Below are 8,790 nucleotides of genomic sequence, written 5' to 3'. Positions count from 1 at the left end.
AAAGTAATATTGAAGACAGATCGCTCCCATTCCGACGAACTTACTTAAGGGATAGCTACTGAACTGGCTTGATGAGGAACAGAACAGCCTATGGCCAGAACCTTTTGCGAATAATTAACGTCCACGGCCCTACGGTAGTATTTGTGTCTGCACATGTGCGACGAGCAAAGCGTTTAGTTCTCGAACAGCTGTCTGAATACACGATGAGTTTTAAAGAGGACAAGGAAGAAGAAGATTTTTTCCTATTTAAGGAGTGTAAGAGTAGCCTCTCGTAGGGGAAAGCGTTTACCTACTACTGAGCGGTCGGCATTCGACAATCAGGCAGCGTATACTAGCTCTACAGATGAAACAGGAAGACTTAGCTGATCAATACTCTACGCTATTTGGCAGCTCTGTTAATCTGTTTCGGGTTTTTTGGATTATTTCGAGGCACTCTAGGAGCTGTTGCACGCCAATCGCTAGGGAGCACACGCTCGTGCACTCTAGGAGCAAACGACAAACATAACAACAAGTCATCAAGGCATCGTTGTTAGCAGCTTTAAGAGTGGTTGCTTGCTCCTGATTGGACCCATTTTGTTGTGACGTGAGTCTTTTATTCATGCTGTTGAAATCACAGAAAAAAAACGCCGCTTTCTGAAAAAGCGTCTTCATTCATCTTCTGCGTATTCAACTTCTGTCGATTATTCGTTAGCAATAACTGATATTCTTTTGTTTGTGCCAGTGCACTTCATTAAGATGGAGTAAACTCTTTTGTTCTTCGATTTTTGTGGTAGTGCATCGCACTGCCATAGGGTACTTAAATACCAATAGCGGAATCCGCTGAATTTGGGCTCTCTCTAACCAGTGTTTTTGATCAACGTTGTCGGCACGTCTATGTCGACCTTTACCGAATGGCCGTCGGTTTGCTTTTGCCGGGATGTCATCCGTCCATTGGTGATACAAAAGCAAAAGCTTCGGTTGTTAGCCAAGGAAAAGCCTTACCGAGTGGCGGTCCTCGTAATCGTTGTATTAGTACTAGTAGTGGCAAGCGGAGCGAGGGTTTTGGCGGCTTTTACGAGAGAGGTAGCGCCGCGCCGTTCCGCGATGATGGTGCTGCAGGCTTCCGCTGCTGACGGCAGCATCCGTGGTGGTGGTTTTGCCGTTGGAGGTGAGCACAGAGCGAGTGCACTAGACTTAGCTTAGGCCCAGCTGCCATATTCCGGACTAAAAGCCTCCTGGTGCTGCTGCTGCTTCAAGCGTGTGCGAGAGTAGAATGGATGGGGTTGAGGAAGGGAGGACGGGGTGTGTGGGTGGGTTGTCCCGCTGGCCGCCACTGTCTGACTCTCTCTCTCTCATTTGCAATATCTCTTTTTCTCTTTCCTTCTCGTTCTACCCTTGCGGTCCTTTCCACGTTCCAGCTCTGTCGTCTTGCCTGCCTGCTATCCGTAACGTTGCCTGCTGGCCTGGGCACCTTCAAGCCTGCCTGCCTGCCACTAAGCCTGGGACGCTGCCTGCCATAGTGTTCCCTCCCGCATAGAGGAGGACCTTTCGCCCCTTCCCCCTGCTCGCCACAGCGGCACGGCTGTCTGCCTGCGTTGCCATCCAGACGGCAAAGCAAGCAGGAGCATGCAACATAGAACCTGCCTGCCTGCCTGCCCTGGCCTCTGCCACTAGAACTGGCACCGCTACCATCACCACGACGATGCGAACGACGACCAACCATCTCATCCCTTTCCCCTGCTTTATCCCTCCGCCCGCCGCCGCACGGCGGCCCTGAGGGCCGGGCTGAAGGCCGCCCGCTTCAGCAGCAGGGTCTGCCTGCCGCCCGCCTGCCTGCCTGGCTGCTCCTGCCTGCCTGGCTACCGCTGCTGAAGGTTCCCGTTCTGATACGATACGAAAGGCAAGCAGCGGGCGGACCAGGACCATCATCGTTGTATAAAGAGGGTGCATCGTCGAAAAGAAACGCCGCCGTTTTCCTTCGGCAGCAGCGGCAAAATCGTCGTCTACTAGCAAACACGAAGACCCTCAGTACAACAACTAATATCATCGACGTTTTGTTCCGGCAGTAAGTTCGTGTTACCGACGATTCCAATAAGAGGAATAACCAACTACGCTATTTTGACACCAACAAAGTCAACAGGAACCATCAACTTGGAATGCCCATTATTAATACGACAATAGCAATAACAACAACAATAACAACAACTACAACAACAGCAGCAGCAACAACAACAATATTGAGGGGCAATCCACGAGAGCACCCGCCAACACTTCCTTTCATCTGTTGTTTACGCGTGAGTATGTCGCCGGCGCTTTGAGTGTCTCTGCTAGTCTACTCTTTGGCGGTTTAGTCTATTGTTCTACTACCCGGTGCACATCCATCCCTACAAGCGTATCTTCTACTTTTATTTTCGTCTGTGAGAGCTTGCTTGCATCGAAAGGATCGCCCAAAAGTTTGGAAAGCGTCTGGAGGCTTCAATGTCGCCGTGTATTTTGCCCACGTCAATCTTTACGGAGTTGTGACAACCCGTGTGTGCGCGGAGTGCGTGTTGTATCCGTTCGTTGTGTTATCCGTGTGCTTGCTGAGTGACGCAACGGTTCGGCACCTTTATCTCGACACCACAGATATCATTTCTTCATTTGTTAATGCCGTAGTTGTTGAGATAGGAGAGGGGTATAACAGGCAAGGTTCACAGAACTGAAAAATCACTCAGCAGATGACTAAATGAAGATGTCGAGTGAGTTAGCTAGCAAGTGAAAGCTCGTGGGAGATACCTCTACTTTTAATCGTAGCACTCAGCAGAACAAACGACCGCTCAAGTCAGCTCAGCTTGTATTCGACCAAAATTTTAAAGCGCATTACTATTGTGCGCTGACAACAACAACAACAACAACAACAACAACAAAAACAACAACAGCAACAGCAGCAGCAGCAGCAGCAGCAACAACAACAACAACCGCAACAAGCCACAAAGCTTTCACGCATTGCCGCCGTTATCGTTGTGGCTATCGTTTATCCCTTTACTCCCCCCTCGATCATTCTACTAATCTTTGTTTACTCATGCACCCACTCTCTCTACGTGTCGCTGTTGTCATCAGCTTTGAAGTGCGCTAAAACGGCCGGCTGTGTCTACCCATTTTGAGCGTCAAGATACGGTACAATAATGGTACTTTTCTCTCGACTTTAGAACGAAATCATTAACATTAATGCGTGTAAATTAGTGATCTAGCGCAGCCGTAAAGAGAATCTGCCAGTGAGGCGCATAACAACGCGAAGTGATCCAGTGAGGAAAACACAGCAACACGAGTGAAGAAGCGAGAGAAAGGAAGAGAATCATCTGGGTTGTGCTTATGTGGTTCTGTGGAATCTTCCGTAGCGCTAGAACCGTCAGCTTGACCGCCATCTTCGTCATCCTAGATATTCCCACCATCATTGGGTGTCGCGAACGTAGATTGCCACCTGGCTACTACTTCCAAATACTTAAAACTTATTTCTTTTACTTATACATTATCTAGAATACAAAGCAAGCAAGGAACCAAAAGACTAAGCGGCGATTGTTTGTTCCGCCACGACAAGCACTGATTTAAGTTCTTCACGTTTGGCTCGACACCGAGAGAGGGAAGACAACAAGTGGGCGGAAATCTTCAGTGTTGTTAAACGAAGCAGTAGCGATGGCAGTAAAACTAAAATTTTTATCATCAGCATTATTAGTCGTAGAGATATTTGCATAGAAAAGTCAATTGTGGACTAGATATTTTTAACAGGACCATTATTAGCACTACTACGATTTCAACCGTTTTTGCTACAATTTCTGAGCTGCACGCAGAGGTGGTAATCCGATCGTGCAGCTGTGGCGTCGTCGTCGTCGTTGTCGTCGTCATTCTTGTAGTTTCTGCTGTCCAGAGCCTGAAATTGTTGAGTTGAAATCACGGTACCGTATAGCAGAGGCGCAATATGACAAGTGAGTAGTCTTCGTAGCGGCAAGTAAAAAGCAAAAAGAACGAACCAAAACACAATGAAAAAAACAGCAATACTTAATTAACAACGATCATGATAGCCATGTCGATCGCATCAATATCGCACAAAAATACAAATTCGCTGGTCTAGTGCTTATAGCCGTCATCCGTGACAGTCTCGTGGGACCTAATAGTGTTGCTGGCACCAGCTTTCTCCTGGCAAGGATTAGAAAAGGCAACAGCAACAAATCACAGAACAACAACAACTTTACAAAGCCACAAGATAGAGAAATAACACGAAACATAGAGAAAAATAAGAAGAAAAACGATAAAAAAACTAATCGACAACAGAGAAAAATCATTATAGAAATTGTGCAGTAAAAAAAGAGATGATTGTCGAAATATAAAAACAAAAACGTCCGACGTGAATACGGATAAGCATATACTCAGGTAAAATTGATAAATACTTAGTTGCTGTTTCTACTGCTATTGCTGTTACGTTCCGTGTTGTTGTGCTGGTACGGTGCGGGTGGGGGTGCGCGTGAGGTTGTGGAGCTGTGGGGGCTGTGGTGGGGATGTGTGTTGCTGCTACTTGTGGCCACCGACGGCGAACTGTCCCAACAAGCTTCTGCTTGACGAGAGGCGGGACACGACAGCCACGAACAGGCGGCCGCCTCCGCCGCCATACGTCGGGTCGACGGCCCTCGCCGTCGTCGTCGTCGTCATCATCATCATTATCACCATCGTCACCATTATGATCATCGTCAGTAACATTAAATGCAAGGGACTGCTTCTCCTCGTCACAGCCGTCGCCCCCGTCGTCGTCATCACCACCATTGTTGTTGTTGTTGTTGTTGTTGTTGTTGTTGTGGGGGCAGTGTTCGCCGCATTCATCATTGCCGTGTCCATCATCATCATCATCATCATTACCACAATCATCACAATCATTGCTGTTCCTATCGACAGCAGCGACACCGTCAAAGTCGATGATGACAGCAACAACAACAACAACAACAAGCAGAGTCTCGCCTAAGTGGAAAACTCTTTCCCCGTGTAAAATGTCATCACAGTATCAGCAGTGTCCGCATCACTCTCAGTCATCACTGTCTTAGTGAACCCAAAGGAATAGCAGTTGCTCATAGGAATCGGATACCTCGCCGGCGACTAAAAAGCAAAATCTTTCAGTTGTGCAGGCGTGAGTTCGGTAAGCCTGTGCAGACGTCTGTTTGCCTGTGTGTATGTATGTGTTCCGATGCGTTTGTGCCTGTTTGTTCACTGCATAGAGCAGTGAGTGACGTGAGTGAATTGTATGTTGTTATGTGCAGTGAATGTTCTATTGTGCTTTACTGTTAGAAGTCTGTAAAGTTGCGCCCTCAGGGGCAGCCAGACGGACCGTGCACGCACAAACGTTTCAAGCTGCGCCCAGGATGCTCTTGTCCTCCGATGCCTGAACGCAGTTCAAGAGGTGAGCTTGCGTATTACTGTTATATTAAAGCCGGTAAATGTGAAGGGTATCGCGAACAGAAAGGTTGTATGTGTTGATAAGAACTCCAACCAACATTTTTTTAAAATTTTAGTCACTTGAGTTTTTTACCATGTGCCGATCGCGAAGCTTGACTTGACGACCACTGGTTTCTTTAACCAGAAGTTTAGTAGTTCAAACCAACGGGCCGATATTTCACTTGCACTTCTACCATCTCAATTTGCATCACTGTCGTGCTGCATTTAACTCCGTAAGAGGTTCCAGATAGGGTTTTTTTTAGCATCACGCAGGTCCGCGACGAGTCGCAGATGCAGCATCAGGAACAGCCCCATAAACACGACATTACAATTCAATTTCCATTGCGGTCCGTGAGAATGCGGTACGCTGCTACGAGTAAGAAGCCAAAGTAGTTCCGCGCGATGATACTTAAAGTACCTAACCTTTACTTCAGGTGGCAAACGGACGACAAAGGAAGAGACAAAAACGACCAACAGGAAAGAGAAAAGCAACTTGATTGAGAGGCAGGCAGACTGACGCGGGAGCGGGTAGTGCAGGTGTTGAAAGAAGACCAACCTAACCCGGCGGGACTATGCGATGCTCTTGACAGGTAATGCCGGCAATGAAGCCGGTTACTCTAGTGCTGGTCTGCTCGCTCTAAGGTGGAGATGGTAGCGCTTGTCCTACTTTTCACTGCCGTGTCTTGGTTTTCTGTATGAAGTAGTAAGACACTCATGCCGTTTGCGGCTTGCTGGGTTTGTGGTGGAATTAGAGATAGTAGGCGACGCCGTTTGCTTTTGCTTGTTTGGTATCAGTATCAGCGACACGAGAGGGTCGCCGGTTCGGTGCTGCCTCTTTATGGCCAGGTAGATGTTTGCTGCTACTGCTGCTGCCACCGTCGTCGCTACCTTTGTGCTGGCGCTGCTTCTTCGTCCATGGCTTTTCGCACTGTCGGGCGGGGCGGGGCGGGGCGGGGGGAGGGACTGGCTAGAGCAAAGGAGAACGAAGAAAAGGTAAAAAAGAGGAAAACTGTTCCGGCAGTCCAAAGGACAGTGAAAAGGAAAGACCATTTCCTACCGCCCCACTAGCTACCTATAAAATGGAGGCAGAAGCTGCTGCCGCTACCGTTAGGTTTCTTCTCTGCGGGAGCTAGGAACGGGGCAACTTGGTAAAAAAGGAAATGGGCTATGGAGGGTTGAGGGCACGAAACTCTGAAACCCAGAGAAAGATATAGAGAGAGACGGAGGTGCGTCTCGTGAAGAGAAGAAGATCTGGGTGGTCTCGTGCTACGTTGCTGCACTGTATTGCCCGAGGCAATACAGTGCTTTCTAGGGCTTTCGCAAGCGCTCGTGAATGCTTTTCTCACCGTTCTCTGACCAAGGCTGCATAAGCAGCCTTGAAAAGCGGTAATAAGTGCGCAACGGTAGAAAACGTCAAACCAGAACCCAGCAACGCACTGACGTACGGACGAACGACAGCAAATACGATTGTTGCCTAAACGATCCTCCCAAACAAACTGTCACGGCCCTCTTCCTGGCCTCCCGTAAAGTCCAAGAAAGCCTAAACGCGTCCCCTATAAACAAACGCAGTGCAAAGAATAATCGACGTAATACAATTGTAACCACAAATGCAGAATCAGATAAAGACCACACGGATGGAAATACTTATAGTAGTTCACGAACATTTTGTGAAATGATTTTTATATGACTTAACAAACGGGCTACCACTGATCTATCTCATCTGTTGTAACATGTGCATTTTTGCCGGCTATTCTTACCAGCAATTGCTTGCCGATGCTAATCGGTAGATGGTTCTCTCTACTGGATAAGACATTGTAAAAGAAATATGGGGAGGGAATTTTATGTTTAATTTTTTTTTTGAAAACTTTCCACTTCTTGAATATATCAAAATTCTATTTTACCAAAAATCTATTTTTTATTTTTATCTATCGATTAAATAAAGTTGACTTTCCAAGCAAAAGACAATATTCGATCCTGTTTGACACAACGGTAGTTTACTGTTAAGTTCTACTGATCGAAAATTCTGAAGCCATATAAAAAGCGGAAACATGGGCTTTCAAGGTTCTTAACCTGCCGGAATAAATGCCTATATATTAGATTTATTGTCTGTGACATAGAAAGAATCGATTCGAATCGAAAGCGTAGTACTAGTAGATGAGGAGACACAGGTTAGGTGTATACGACGACGCAACTGTCCTTCTACATGCTGTAAAAACGTAAGCCCACTTTGGTCGCCCCATTGCCCCTATACCGTACGATTAAATCTGACTGCGGTTCACCAAGAGAACAATTAATCGTATCTCCCCCATTTATTTTACTCTCTAGTTCCTGTGCTATGTTTTAAAGATGCATTACGTAAATGGCAGTGATATATATGATAATATCTAAATATTCCTTTAAATACTGCCTACTTAAATTGACAATCAGGCCATTGACAACAATGTTAGCAACAAATTAGTTATTGTTATTACTGATGTTAAAGTGTATTAATGTCAGTAATTTTTGTTATGCTCGTAGTGGTCGTTTAAACGATTCGAGAAAGCCTTATTCTGTATTACTTTGTTTATGTACTTTGTGTACTACGTATGTGTGCTTATGGTGCACAGACAGATACGAACATATTCTATGACACAGGTTACTATTACACTGTTAGCATTGCACTGCACTAAACTATAGTGTTAGTCAGAGATATAATCTGATTTTGAAACGGCACGTGCCCGATTTATACTTTCAGGCGCATTTGAGGGTTCGCGGTTCTTCTGCTGTTACTGCTATCCTGAGCGCTAAGTTGTTGATCGCACAAAGCTGGTTCTTAGTTGTATGATTTAAGATAAATTCAATTTAAATCTGTGATCTTAACAGACGAAAAACACTTTGTGGCTCAATACTTGAATAGATTCTATTGTTCTAAAATTGTTATTATATGAGTAGGGGATCACTGTAATAGTCCAAAACATCAGCAAAGCACAGCGGAGCACCCTAAGTGTGTACTTTGTTAAATAAAGTATGTGTGTACATATATATCTTTTCTACCTTTAAATGATGGATATATGTTTTCTGCGTACAATTTACTTACTACGTTGTCGGCAGGTAACTTTGAAATCGGTTTGTTTCCTTACGTTATCGCTTGAAAGTGTAATTCAAATAATACATGAACCTACTTTTTAAAATATAGCGTTATGTATTGCGTTAGGGGATGCGCTAGGGGACCCCTGTACGCGACGTTTTATGGCTAAACCTAAAACTGATGAGGTTATTTTGCGTTGTAAAAAAGTTTTATGCTAGAAATTCTCTGTTAACAATTCATGAGTTTTTTTTTTTTTTTTTTGAATAAAATTAACTAAGGTTTGACAA

The 8,790-nt window shown here is 45.5% G+C and overlaps 1 protein-coding gene across 3 annotated transcripts in view; it reads left to right on the top strand.

Annotated features, from left to right (window-relative positions):
• Positions 1–1,641: 1,641 nt before the first annotated feature.
• Positions 1,642–8,790, top strand: part of Shaw (potassium voltage-gated channel shaker cognate w) — a 56,953-nt gene continuing 49,804 nt past the window's right edge. The window contains exon 1 of one of the 3 annotated variants that reach the window (XM_086983003.1): positions 1,642–5,401. The gene's annotated coding sequence lies outside the window, so the exon portion shown is untranslated. Of the gene's footprint in view, positions 5,402–5,884; positions 6,027–8,790 lie in introns of those variants that run through there. The other 2 variants (XM_022796766.2, XM_022796765.2) reach the window with 2 other exon arrangements.

The sequence above is a fragment of the Varroa destructor genome, unplaced genomic scaffold, assembly GCF_002443255.2.
Source record: "Varroa destructor unplaced genomic scaffold, Vdes_3.0 BEIS01000003.1, whole genome shotgun sequence".
In the NCBI taxonomy this organism is placed as follows: Eukaryota; Metazoa; Arthropoda; class Arachnida; order Mesostigmata; family Varroidae; genus Varroa; species Varroa destructor.
The sequence above is the reverse complement of the archived record's forward strand: the minus strand, read 5'-3'. Positions and strand labels throughout refer to the sequence as shown.